The following is a 13,815-nucleotide window of genomic DNA, read 5'->3' as shown; positions in this document are numbered from 1 at the left end:
AACCAGTGCCAACAACACCCTTTCAGGTGGAGCTTCGGACACGGAGAGAGGGCCTGTAGCGACGTCCTTCAACAATTTGGAGCGACAAGGCGGCAAGGCGGAGAGGGGTATCCGTGAGAGGGATAACCTGCAGCTGAAGATCCCGTCAGGAATAGACACCAGCTTGAACCAAGCACCTTGACCAGGATGGTCCAGCGGAAGGCAACACACTTGGGACCGGATATGGATACTTCTACACGTTCACAGGAAGCGAAACAGAGCGAGAGAGACTGTACAGTCCACCCACAAGCTGCAAGTCTGCCAAGGCAAGAAAAGACACCATTGCCAGCAATTGAAGTGACCGGCAATAAAGGAGACTACGTGGGAGTCGTCGTGATTTGAGGTATGGGTTTTGTGTGAACTCTATTTTCTTTCCCACAGGTTGGACTTTAGTTAGTTTAATTTTATTAACTAAGGTTGGGAGGGATGTAATAACGTAAGACACGGTCTAGTGTCTCAGTTCATATGTAACCATACACCTAACACCCACCCACCACCAGGCGTCATAGGTCAGATGACCCTGGCGAATAAAAGGGGCTGAGCACACGTGCTCATGGCCCATTACCTATCCCCAGCCACTGTGTCGGTGTCTGATTGCGTGATTGTATGCCTAGCATAATGAGGGCCTAGCGCCCCCACCCCAATCACCACAACAACCACAAACACCTACAGTTTCAAGCCTAAAGCGGGAGTGCGGAAAGTAGATGGTGAAAGAAGATGAAAAAGCACAGGAGTAGTGCCCTTAGACTCTGTGGTGTAATGACCCGGCTGAACAAACAGTGACAGAAATCTCAGAAAGACATTCTATGAAATTATTTCAAAAGTAAAACACGACTTACTTACTGAGCATGATGAATGCGCAGCTGACCCTGCTCAGACCTTGTCATTACTCTCCCTCGAGCTCCTGTGTTCAGTCATCCGGGCTCTGTCAGAGGTCATGATGCAGTCATGCCTGGCTAGGAGACACGTGCTGCACAGGTTCTGGGACTACTAGACAGCTACAGAGCAGTCTATGTATCCTCTGCCGCCCCTGATTGACAAGAGTGTGAAATACGAAGGTCTGGGAGAAAGTTATGTTCTGGAGCTTTAGTGATCTGCGCACTGGAAATACAAGACGGATGAAATGTCGCCTCTGCTCTCTAACCAGTGCAACTTCACTTTGTTATGAATTTAGCATTTCAAATGCATGATTTATAATTTGTAAAGCATCATGCATTTGCATTCCGGCTGCCCCATTACTGCTTTCCAGTATATCAGCAGTGTATCGTCAGAAACGGAAAGCAATGACAGGCAGGCGTGGCGGGTGAAAGTAATGACCAGGGCAGCCAGCAAAGTTGAGGGACGAGGGGAGAACAGTCTGCAAAAACATGCGCTCATTTGGAGTGCTGCAGAAGAAATTAAAAAAATAGAGCGAAGGGACTGGACAGCGGATGTGGTGTAAGGGCCAAAACTACCGACGTTGGAGCTTGGGATCCAGGGTTCGAGTCTTGGTGTCGGTTCACAAGCATGCTAAAAAAGTTTAAATACAGACATTGGAGAAAGCAGGTAAATAATGTCATACAGAACAACAACAGCAAAAACAAGCTCTAAATGCATGCAGTAAGGGAAAGTAAACCAAATGGAGCGTTAATCAAAAGAAAAAAGCTCGAACCACCATCACATATTGGAATGAGTAGTTAGTCCTTGGTGGAACTGATAAGAGAGACACAGAAGGGAGAATGGGCTACAACCAACAGAAACTGAGGAAAGCAAACTGGCAAGCACACAGACCAATAAGAATTGAAGGCGGGATGTAAGTCCCTTTTGAGATATATTAAAACCAATAGATTATGCAAGTGATTTGCAGGAGAAACATAAAAAGGAGGGGAGAGAGCAGAAGAAATTGTGCCAACACCAGACGAGAGACCCGTCCAGCAAGAGAAAGGACTAGCAGAAGTGCCTAGGTCTGTGTGCTCCCAGGCAGAAGGATGGAGATATAGTAAGGCACCCACATGTCACGCAGCACTAGGTTGCTGCCATCCCACAGAGAGACATTAACTGCTGAAGAGTCTGTGCCTGCCACACTATCCAGACATTGTCCTTGCATGAAGGAAAGACCAAGAGCCCTGGCCTGCCCACCACACATGGAGGAATAATCCAGAACAGGGCAGTGTGACCACAATAGCGGCTCAAAAATAACAAAGGTGGGAGAGTATAGAGGTTATTAGATAGAATCTACCTCCAGTACAAGTATATATAAACAAAATGATTCTACCCTATTTTTATTTGTTTTATTTTTAAATGTATAGTGATACACAAGCAAGTCAGTGTTGTTTTTAAATTTTTAGCAACACTCACTTGCTTGTGTATCACAATACATTTAAAAATAAAAATAAAAAAATAGAGTAGAATCATTTTGTTTATATACACCATAGCTGATCACCAGAGGGAACTGTGTTCAGATAAATGAAAATAAATACTAGCAAATAGTTGCCTGTAGTCCCCAACACAGAAGCAGATGGATTCTGGCAAATGTCACAGTGATGATTCCAGCAGAACCACCCGCCGAACATGATAACCTGAATTGTGAGAGCATTGGGACACACTGCAGCAATATCACAAGAGAACCACTAGAGGGCAGCAGAGTCAAATATTATTTATACATATATATATATATATTCACTGAAAAAACCATAGGTTTCACACCAGTTATAGTTAGGAATTAGCATTTAAAAAGCATATTAAATTCACTGAAAAAACCATAGGTTTTACACCAGTTATAGGTAGCTGGAAGTTTCACTCGCATAAAACCATTGAAATTCCCACGTCATAGTTAGTTGGACTCACTATAACTTGCGCGTGCAATGCACTGCTGATGACGTCACATATTACATCACTCATGACTCATGTTGTAAAAGAAATGATAGAAGGTAGACGAACACAAGTGAACATAACACAAGGAGAGTGAGGCACTGAGGACATAGAGGTAGTGAACGAAAAATAGAGAGAAGAGGTCAAAAGAAAGGAGCACACAAAGATAAGCGAGGGAGAGTGGGTGAGTTATAGTGATAGAGTGCGACAATACTGCTCAGTGAGTAAAGAGGAATTACTAAAAGAGCAAAGGAGGAAAAGACGGAAAAGGGAAGTAAAGCAGAGAGACTGAAAGCTGAATAGTTATGCAAGGGAGAGAGGGGATGCAGACAGTTGAAATGAGAATGAGGGGTTGTGAAAGAAGTGGAGTAAACGAATGGCTGTGAAACAGAGTGAGAGAAAGGCAGTGTGAGTGAGTAAAGAGAGCTGAAAGAGAGAGGAAAAAGAAAAGTGAGTGTCAGAGAATGGGAATACAATTTAATTTACACAATCCAAAGTATAGAATAACTTGTACAACATGTTACATAGTTTATTTTTGCTGTTCTCAGAATATATTGAATTTCACTTAAAACAGTGAGTTTAAATTACTCATCATATGACAGCGGGGAAAAAAAACCACAATCTAAAAGATTGTGTTTTAAAAAAAACCTTAGATACTGACAAATGACAAATGTACACTAATCTTTGATTGACTTACTTTTCCTTGAGGCCAAATAGTATATCATGGAGATCCTTTTCTCGTTGCAAAGTACTTTGCTGTTCAGTAAAAAATCAATGTCATCGACTTTCTAGAAGAAAAGCTCCAAGAACATCTGAAATATTTTCATTATTTTCATATACTCCTTTTTTCAGTCATGACTCTTTACTCATTCCTGTACCTTTCCTTTTGGCCAAATAGTGTCAGATGTATGAGTATATTTTAAAATTAATTCAAAGAAACTCTGAAATGACCTTTTTTCCGACGTTCTGAAAGAAAGGCTCTACAAAATTTTCACAATATTTAAGTATTTCTAAACCATCTCTGACTCACTCATGTTCATCATTTTGTATAATACTAATATCACTTACTATGAGATCCACTTACAGTACCTATATGACAAGTCAATTTTTTATATTACCTGGATCACTTTTACTCAGAATATATTTTTAAACAGCAAAATAACCTTTATTAACTGCTCTTGTCTTCATAGGCCAATTACCTTTACCTAAATTTTGGTTGTAAAAACACTAGGTATGAATTTTTTAAGCCAAAAGGCAAACGTCATTTGAAAGTCAAATGAGTGTCGTTACATTGGGTCCAATCTTTACAACTTTTTAAATAGCATGTGTAATGCCCTGATGTTGTAGAAGGACCGTCATGAAAAATAATAGCTACAGTTGCAAAGGTTCTTCCTGATATCGATAACTGTGAAGCCACGAAATTTTTAATAGAAGTTGTCAATTTAGTTCCATCAGGTCTACATCCTTGGAACATTAAAATGACATACTGACCATAATTGTGTAGAAATAATGTGGACAGCATTGTAGACTTACATTGGGGACACACCATATTGTGATCCGCTGCTTTAACTAGATTATTAAAAGGCACTGATTTGCAGTCTGGTAAAGTCAAATATATAAATCTTTCAGTGTCTGTTCTAGTAGTACTTGATAAAGTACAGTTGTCGCAGTCATGCTGCCATTGATAAGAAAGGCTAAAAAGATTTTTTATATCTACACCTTCATCTTCCAATACATCAAACATATACATTAAAAATTCCTGACAATCCTGCTGAATATTCTGTGAAAATTGATTTTGTCCAGTACATATGTCTGGAAGATTTCGAATTTCTGAAACACTTTCTATTTTTGCTCTATCACTGGTACATTTCTCAAACACGGAATTCAACAAACTACAGAATCTTTGATCCCGATTTTCAACAATCTGTTCTTGTATATTTTGAAGAAAAAAAACAACATTAACCACTACATTAGCATAGCAGTTGACACCAGAACTGTTTTCAAACTGAAATCCAACAACATCTTCAACAGAATCCTTTTTCCTTCTGCTTACAATTACAGTTTCGTCTACTTTTTGTCTTTTTGCTACTACCTCACTGCAATTACTCTCATTTCTTCTTTTTTGGCCTACCACACGTTTTTCAATCATGGGATATTGAGGCAAATGTGGAGCATACTCTCTTCTTAACCTATTGTATTCTTTAACACAATGTAGATCTGCACAACTCTTTGTTTCATCACACTCAATCAAGTACAATCCTGATAAAGTTCTGACTCGTGATAATGCCACATATGCCATACCCTCTTTAAATACAGAACTTCCAATGTTCACCAAAGCGCTATCTACACTTAAACCTTGAGACTTATGAATTGTCACCGCATATGCCAAACAAATAGGAAATTGTTTTCGGCGAACATATAAGTCTTTCACGAGCAAAAATCTAGCTGAACAACGACAAATTTGTTCTATTTCATCAATGCCATCAAATTTAATTTTTAAAATTTCAATTCCATCTCTATTTTTGTAATTCACAAAACCAACAACATGACCCATTGCTCCATTTACCAGACCTCTTTCAACATTTAAATTCCTTCTCAAAATGATACGACAATTTAAACACACATTCAGAGTCTTTTCAAAACCAGCAGTTTTAGATATAGTCTTCTCTAATGAATCCAATTTTGATTTCAAATTTCAGACAAAATAATTGTTGCTCCCATATGCTCTATTTTATCTGTAGCTTCCAGTTTCACTATCTCTTCATTTTCTAACTTTAACATTTTGTTGTTGAACATGGAACATTCTTTCAGAGTTGGCATCAAACATATGCCAGATTTCTTCTCGTTAATTTTCTTAAAAATATTTTCTGGAAGAATGTTTTCATTTGGGTACAAATTTGAAATTAATCGTCCATGTAAAGCTTCTTTCCCTTGCTGACTTACTTTTCCGATTCTTACATCTTGTAAAATATTTTTATAATCTTCATCCTTTGCCTGCCGCATATTTTGAAGCAGTTCTGCATATTTGAAGTTTAACCATATATTAACGTTTCCAATGCTTCCTAGGCACTTCCTGGTATCTTCATGCGTGAGCATTTTGAACACAGGTTGTCCTTTCACTGGAGTTAACTGCAGTAGATCTCCAAAAACAATAATGTGTTTTCCTCCAAATAAGACATCATTGTCTGTTCTAAGAATTTCTTGCATTCTCAAATGCACAAAAGCAAGCATTATATTTGACACCATGCTTACTTCATCAATGATAAGAAGTTTCATTTTCTTCAGGACTCTCGAAACTTCGGAACACGCATCTCCAGATAGCTTGTGATATTGCAATTTGTTATCATGCTCCACTGGCAGCATCAGTAAACGATGTAAAGTAATCTCTTTAATGTTATGTGCAGCCAGCCCAGCCAGCCCAGTTGGAGCGGTAACAACACAAGACAGCGGTGATTCAGTCTTTTTCTGCAGATAAGTTGCAATTGCTTTAATCAGAAAACTTTTTCCAGTTCCCGCTTCTCCACTCACGTACAGTTGGACTGGTTTAAAAGATGTACATGAGCACTCTTTTTTCTCATGAGTGAATCCATGTTCAACCTGATCTGTGACGTCGTCATATATCTGTTTCTGCTCAAGTTTTAGTTGTTTCACCAAATCTTCTAAGTTAACTACATCATCTTGAGCTTGTTCCATAGCTCTTTCTACCTCATCCATGGCAGTGGTAGCTTCATTTTGAATAATTGGTCCTCCAAGTGGATCCTGACTCAATGAAGCAGAACTCTGACTGTCTTGAGAACTGTCTCTAGCAATCTCTGCAGCAATTGTGGCTTCTTGCTCTATTTCTTCGTTCAACATTTGCAGATAATTTGGAAAAACAGGGCATTCTATGGGATCCTTGGTTGCATTAAAAGAATCTTCGTAACACAGAAAATCTCCAAGTAGTTCCTCTTCTGTACGCCATGGCTTAAAGAGTTGCAAACGAGCTAAATAGTAAAATTCCCTTTTCTCTGGATTTTCGCAACTCAATTTTCGATGATTAATCAAATGGCCTTTTTTCTGTCTCACTAGACATCCTTCACACCCAATGATAGCATATATTCCATTGTTAATATCTTCTCTGATGTTCCTCTTATAAATATAGTTTTGCAGAACTTCATACAAACAACTGTTCTCAAGATGACTACTTCTATTTGGATAGTATGTATCCAACATGTTTATCTGTACTTTCTGGTTCTTTCTCCGCCAAATACTCTATTTCTTGTACAGATTTCAAAACTCGATTTCGTGTTGCAGCAAGACCTAGACTCACCCAAATGATGGTTCTAGATTTGGCATAGAGACTTGCTGACGACAATCGATCAGAACATTCATATGTTCCAATTTCTCGATGCGACAACATCTTCAGACTGTAACTGTATAATTTCTTGCTTAGACTCTTTTCATGTGAAATGTCCTCCCACATTTCCTTCAGTTCTGTCTTTTCTTTTTTTGTGATGTAAGACGTCACATATCGAGCCACAGTAATAGAGTTGTCAGCAACGAATTGAATATCCATGTTAGCATTCCACATGGACAAAATCACTGGGTTGTAGTCGTTGATGTACTTGAACTCTTTGTTTCTTTTTAAATTGTATGTATTTTTTGGTGATTTCCTCGTCACAGTATGTCGCAGAGAAGACATCAAATTATTTACTCTTCCTTTAGAAATCACTGGTCGTGGAAAGCCGAAACGACATTTTGTGTAGAACTTGTCCTTGTTTCTGAATTTTCGACGACAGTACTTTCCACAACGATGGGATTGGAAGCGTAAAACTTGTTGCCTTAAACTGTTTTCTTCGGTAGTTTTCGGAACAGCACATGTTGAATACTCTTCAATGAAGCTCATCACTGTCTCATCCGAATCTGTTCCAAATTTGGGTGCATCTTCAATCCACAACAACATATGTATGTGAGAAGCACCTCTCGCTTGATACTCCTTTCTCCAAAAGAAATCCAAAACCTCTCCAAGGGGAGGATTTTTTTTGTTGGTAATAAAACACATCATAGCTTCAAATCTATGATTGAAATATCTGCACACATTCACAGGATCCAAAGAACACAGTTCTCCAGGTGTTTTGAATTCTATATTTTGTATATTTGCATTTGCCTCTCGTAGAAATTGAAGTAAGTCGTCCCATGAATACTCGGCACAGCTAAGAGTGAGGAACCATGTAGGAGTTCCTAAGTTTCTTAGCATACATTTCAATTCCCCATGACGACTGTACCAATACTCATTTGTACCACGCTGACATGCCATGAGATTGATTAGATGAGATTCTAAAATATTATCTTGCAGATTCACTTTCTCCATAAAGTCCCTTGCCGAAACATTTTGCAGATGTGCTCCACTTTTCAGTATATGGTTTACTGCATAAGAAAGCCCAGACAAGTCACTTTCATACAGTAGATGAAACAAATAGGGAATGCATTGACGAAACCTTGGATCTTCAGCATATAATCTTACAGTTCGATATTCAGATGCAGGAATTTGAAGTGGACGATCGTCATATCGTCCACCTCGACCTGTTGGAAATAGCTGTGGAAAACAACGAGCTTCCAAACTTTCTTCCCATACACTAATGGGACTTCCTTTTGCTGCTTTCATTTGAAACAATTCAATTGCATTCCCCATTACTTCTTTTGAATGCAAAGGATGAACAGTATAATGTTCATATATTTCTTCACTTCTAGACACATCAACTTTTTCAATTTGGCCGCCTGAACAATCACTGTCTTCATCTGCAGCTGTTTCCTCTGCTGCAACAGATACATCTTTGTAATACTCATTGTGTTTGACTAAATACAACGTTGCCTTTTTGACTTTCCTAACATCCACTAAATCTTGCCAGATTTTCTTACTCTTTGTCGGAACCCCATTAACTAGAATAACTAAAGGTTCCTCTTCTACTTTTTCTATACCAATTGTATCAATATTTATTTTGAAATCAAGAGGCAAATAAACAACTCTTCCCTTTAATCCTCTCTGCAAATTGTAGGAGGCAATTTCCCTATCTTAGGCTCCATGCGAACAATTGCCTGAAAAGAGTGGACACATTGATTCAAAATAGACTCATATGTATTTAAATCCATCAATTCACGGGGAATGTCTACCAACTTCAGATTATTATGAACAGCTCTAGCAGGCATTCTGTTTTGATTTAATTTATCATAACAATATTTACAAATACGCTGATCAGAACTCAAATCAAAACAATTCTCCACCCACAAATAAGTTGCAAAATCCTTCCACTCATAATTATTAATCTTTTCACTTTTTACGTATAAATCAACTAATCTAGTTTGATGCTTATAATGACTTCGTCGACAACACACACAAGTAAAATTCGGCCTTTCACTTGATTTCACCTTAAACCTGGTAATTTCCTGCTCAAACTTTTCTGTACTTGAAATCTGTACATTGTCTTCCACATTACCTTGAATTGCTCTGTCAATTTCTACACTATCCTCTTTTTCACCAAAATAACAAATCTCAATTTCTTCACAAATCTTCTTCACATCTAATTCAGTTCCATGCAAAAGAGCACTGTTTAATTGTGTAAGCTTAAGTGCTGGACTTTTTGCATAATACAACATTCTCACTAATTTCCTCATTTTGGTATGATGCACTGCTAACATCCTAAAATGATGAAAAACACTCTGACAGACTTTTCTAGAAAGACAAGCCAGTGAATGCCCTTGCAAACCTGTGTTTTCTCTCACTCTGCAAGGATCTAAGTCTTGCAACAACTTCACTTTCTGCCTTAGACTTTTCTTACTATATGTACGTAAGAAATTACAAAACAAATCGATTGATTCCTGTCGCACACTACAAATACGACTCCACTTCCAAGTGTACACTGGACCCTTAGTACATCTCCCTAAAACTTCATCAGTTAACACCTCTTCTGGTTCTCTAGGCACAAGTTTCTCTTTTTCAATCGGACAACCGTCTTTCACTTCATACGCTCGACCACTGGTGTCAACTGCATGCACTAAATCATTCTCCTGGAAGTAACTCTCCTCATTAAAAAATGGCTCACAACTTGAACTGTGCATCCATTCTCCTGAAAAAACTTTACAAAAATGAGTCCGATTAATTACTCTTTTCCATCTACTGTTTGATTTGAAAACATCAATTGTCTTGTTAAGTGTCCTAATTCTATTGATTATTAAAATAAATAATTTTTTCTTAACTTCAAAAGCCTGATCAACAATCTTCTCTATGCTTTTCTTTTTCTTATAAAAAGCAGCTCTCTGTTTACCTTTCCTAATGTTTTTTAACAAATTTAAAACCACCCTATTACGAAACATTCGTTTACGAATGTCTCTAAACTGATTCTGCCTTCTATTCCTATACATATTATTCTCTCCTGCTCCAGTTGTAGGATTCTTTGAGGTTCTCTCCTTCCTTTTCAAATTTACTCTCTCATTCTCTTTTTCTACATGCTGTCCGACATTTTTTTTGATGCACATATCTTCCGTATGAAAGACTTAGTTGTCTTACCAGGAGCTTGGTTCCTGTTTTTTGAAGTATTTGTTGTGGAAGAGTGCTGTAATTCCGTTGCTGTTTTTGTTTTTTGGCGGTTATGTTGTTTTCTTCTCCTTTCCCTTGAGGGCATGTTTGCTTACTCTTGAAATCTTGATTTCAATCTGTGTTAAAGAAAAAAATAGCACATTATAGACCACTATTACCAAACAACAAAGCAATGACAAAAAGCAAACTATCTATTCAGGGTTACAGATCAGGTGAGGATTCTCCAGGGGTGCAGAAGAGGTGAGACCTGTATTGAACAGTGTAGTGGAAGAGACGTCTGTCCACAGGTACAAAGAAGGTGAGACCTGTGTCTAAGAGTGCAGTAGGGGATAGGTTACATGAAGTCTAGTCCACTGCACTCTTCCATACAGGCTTCAACACCTATGCTTCCCAGGAAAAGCCTCTCTCCCACTACAGTCTTGAACATAGGCCTCACCTCCTCTGTACCTCTGGCAATGCCTCACCTCATCTGCACAATCTACTTCCTAATCTCAGGTAACACAGGTGACATAATTGTGAAAAGGTCAATTTTTTTAATGTAACCATGCACACACAATTTATTCTTTCTCAAAAATGTAAAAGACATTAATTTGCCCCAAAAATGTTTCAGTAGTGTAATGAAAAGCTTATACATATGACCTTTTCTCTGTTTTTCAAATTTTATTCTAAAAAAAGATTATGAGGCCTAAGCGGGACTGCTCATGTGATGAAGCCTGTCCAGGGGAGTACAAAACGTGAGGCTTGTGTGCAAGAGTGCAGTGGACAGGACTAAACTGGAGTAGTGTGCAAAAAAAAAGATGAGCCTCATTTCTAAAGCCCTGCGTCAGTTTTGCGCTACTGATGCGTCACTTTTTGTGACGCATTGGCGGCATAAAACATGTGCCTTGTTGCGCCATATTTAAAAAGTGACGCATGTAGGTAGATGCGTCACTTTTTAAACCTCTACACCACATTATACTTCTGTCAGGTGTAATGTACACAGAGAGGTCATTTCTCCACCAAAAGCCTCTTAATAGTGATGCAGTGAAATTTATAAGATTTCACTGCGTCACTTTTAGGACACTGTTACGTCAAAATCTTGCGCCTGCCTCACAGCAGATATGAGACTGAGGCAAACGCTTTCACATGCAGCTTTCCCCATGTGAAAGGATGCATTGCTGGAGTACAACCATTCCATTTCATTATTGAAAACTCACTATTTTACAAAGTACATTTCCTCTCTCTTGCAAACAATGTTACCAAGCATTACCAAAAAAATAACACAAACCAACACCAAAGAAGCTCAGTGTGCTTCCTAATCTGAGGTAACACAGGTGACATGATTCTGAAAAGTTCAAATTTTTTTATGTAATCATGCACACACTATTTATTCTTTCTCAAAAATGTAGAATTCATTGATTAGTCCCAAAATCGATTTTTCAATAACATTTTAGAAACAGTGCAGGTCCTACTATTTAAACTTTCTCAAAAATGTAAAACTCATAATTTGCAGCAAAAATATTTTAGTAGTGTAATGAAAAGCTTATACATATGACCTTTTCATTGTTTTTCAAATGTTATTCTAAAAAAAAATTATAAGGCCTAAGCAGGAATACTCATGTGATGAAGCCTATCCAGGGGAGCACAAAACGTGAGGCTTGTGTCCAAGAGTGCAGTGGACAGGACTAAACTGGAGTAGTGTGCAAGAAAAAGATGAGCCTCATTTATAAAGCCCTGCGTCAGTTTTGCGCTACTGATGCGTCACTTTTGTGACGCATTGGCGGCATAAAACATGTGCCTTGTTGTGCCATATTTAAAAAGTGACGCATGTAGGTAGATGCGTCATTTTTAAAACCTCTGCGCCACATTATACCTCTGTCAAGTGTAATGTACACAGAGGGGTAATTTCTCTGCAAAAAAGCCTCGTAATAATGACGCAGTGAAATCTATGAGATTTCACTGCGTCACTTTTAGGACACTGTTACATCAAAATCTTGCACCTGCCTCACAGCAGGGATAAGACTGAGGCAAACGCTTTCACATGGGGCTTTCCCCATGTGATAGGATTCTGACACCTAAGCAGGAGTGCAGATGAGATGAAGACTGTCCAGGGGAGCACAAAAGGTGAGGCTTGTGTCCAAGAGTGCAGTGGACAGGACTAAACTGGAGTAGTGTGCAAAAAAAGATGAACCTCATTTATGAGGCCCTGCGTCAGTTTTGCACTGCTGATGCATCACTTTTTGTGACGCATCGGCGGCATAAAACATGTACCTTTTTGCGCCATATTTAAAAAGTGATGCATGTAGGTAGATGCGTCATTTTTTAAACCTCTGCGCCACATTATACGTCTGTCAGGTGTAATGTACACAGAGGGGTCATTTCTCCGCAAAAAGCCTCGTAATAGTGACGCAGTGAAATCTATGAGATTTCACTGCGTCACTTTTAGGACACTGTTACGTTAAAATCTTGCGCCTGCCTCACAGCAGGCTTAAGACTGAGGCAAACGCTTTCAGATGCAGCTTTCCCCATGTGAAAGGATGCATTGCTGGAGTACAAGCATTCCATTTCATTACTGAAAACTCACTATTTTACAAAATACGTTTCCTCTCTCTTGCAAACAATGCTTCCAAGCATTACCAAAAAAAACCACAAACCAACAGCAAAGAAGCCCAGTGTGCTTCCTAATGTGAGATAACACAGGTGACATGATTGTGAAAGCTTCAAATTATTTTATTTAATCATGCACACACTTTTTATTCTTTCTCAAAAATGTAAAAGCTATTAATTTGCACCAAAATCGATTTTTCAATAACATTTTAGAAACACAGTGCAGGTCCTATGTACAATCAATCCATTTCAGTCTTGAAAAGTCACTATTTTACAAAATACATTTCCTATCTCTTGCAAACATTCCTAGCAAGCATTACCCAAAAAATTAAACAAACCAACAGCAAAGAAACTCAGTCTGCTTCCCAATCTGAAGTAAAACACGTAACATGTTTGTAAAAGATTCAAATATTTTTATATAATTATGCACACACTATTTATTCCTTCTTAAAAATGTTAAAGCCATTGATTTGCACTAAAATCGTTTTCCAATTACCATTTTATGAACGGAACACAGGTCCTATGTACAAGCATTCATTTTCACTACTGAAAGCCATTAATTTACCCTAAAATCGTTTTTTATTTAATATTTTATGTACAGAACACAGATCCTATTTACAAGCATTCATTTTCACTACTAAAACTCATTGTTTTGCACTAAAATCGTTTTTCAATTAACATTTTAGAAACACTGCACAGATCCTATATACAAGCATTCATTTTCACTACTGAAACCCATTGATTTGCACTAAAATCGTTTTTCAATT

This window comes from Lissotriton helveticus, chromosome 2_1 (genome assembly GCF_964261635.1).
Source record: "Lissotriton helveticus chromosome 2_1, aLisHel1.1, whole genome shotgun sequence".
NCBI classification, from domain to species: Eukaryota; Metazoa; Chordata; class Amphibia; order Caudata; family Salamandridae; genus Lissotriton; species Lissotriton helveticus.
This window is presented reverse-complemented; position numbering follows the sequence as displayed.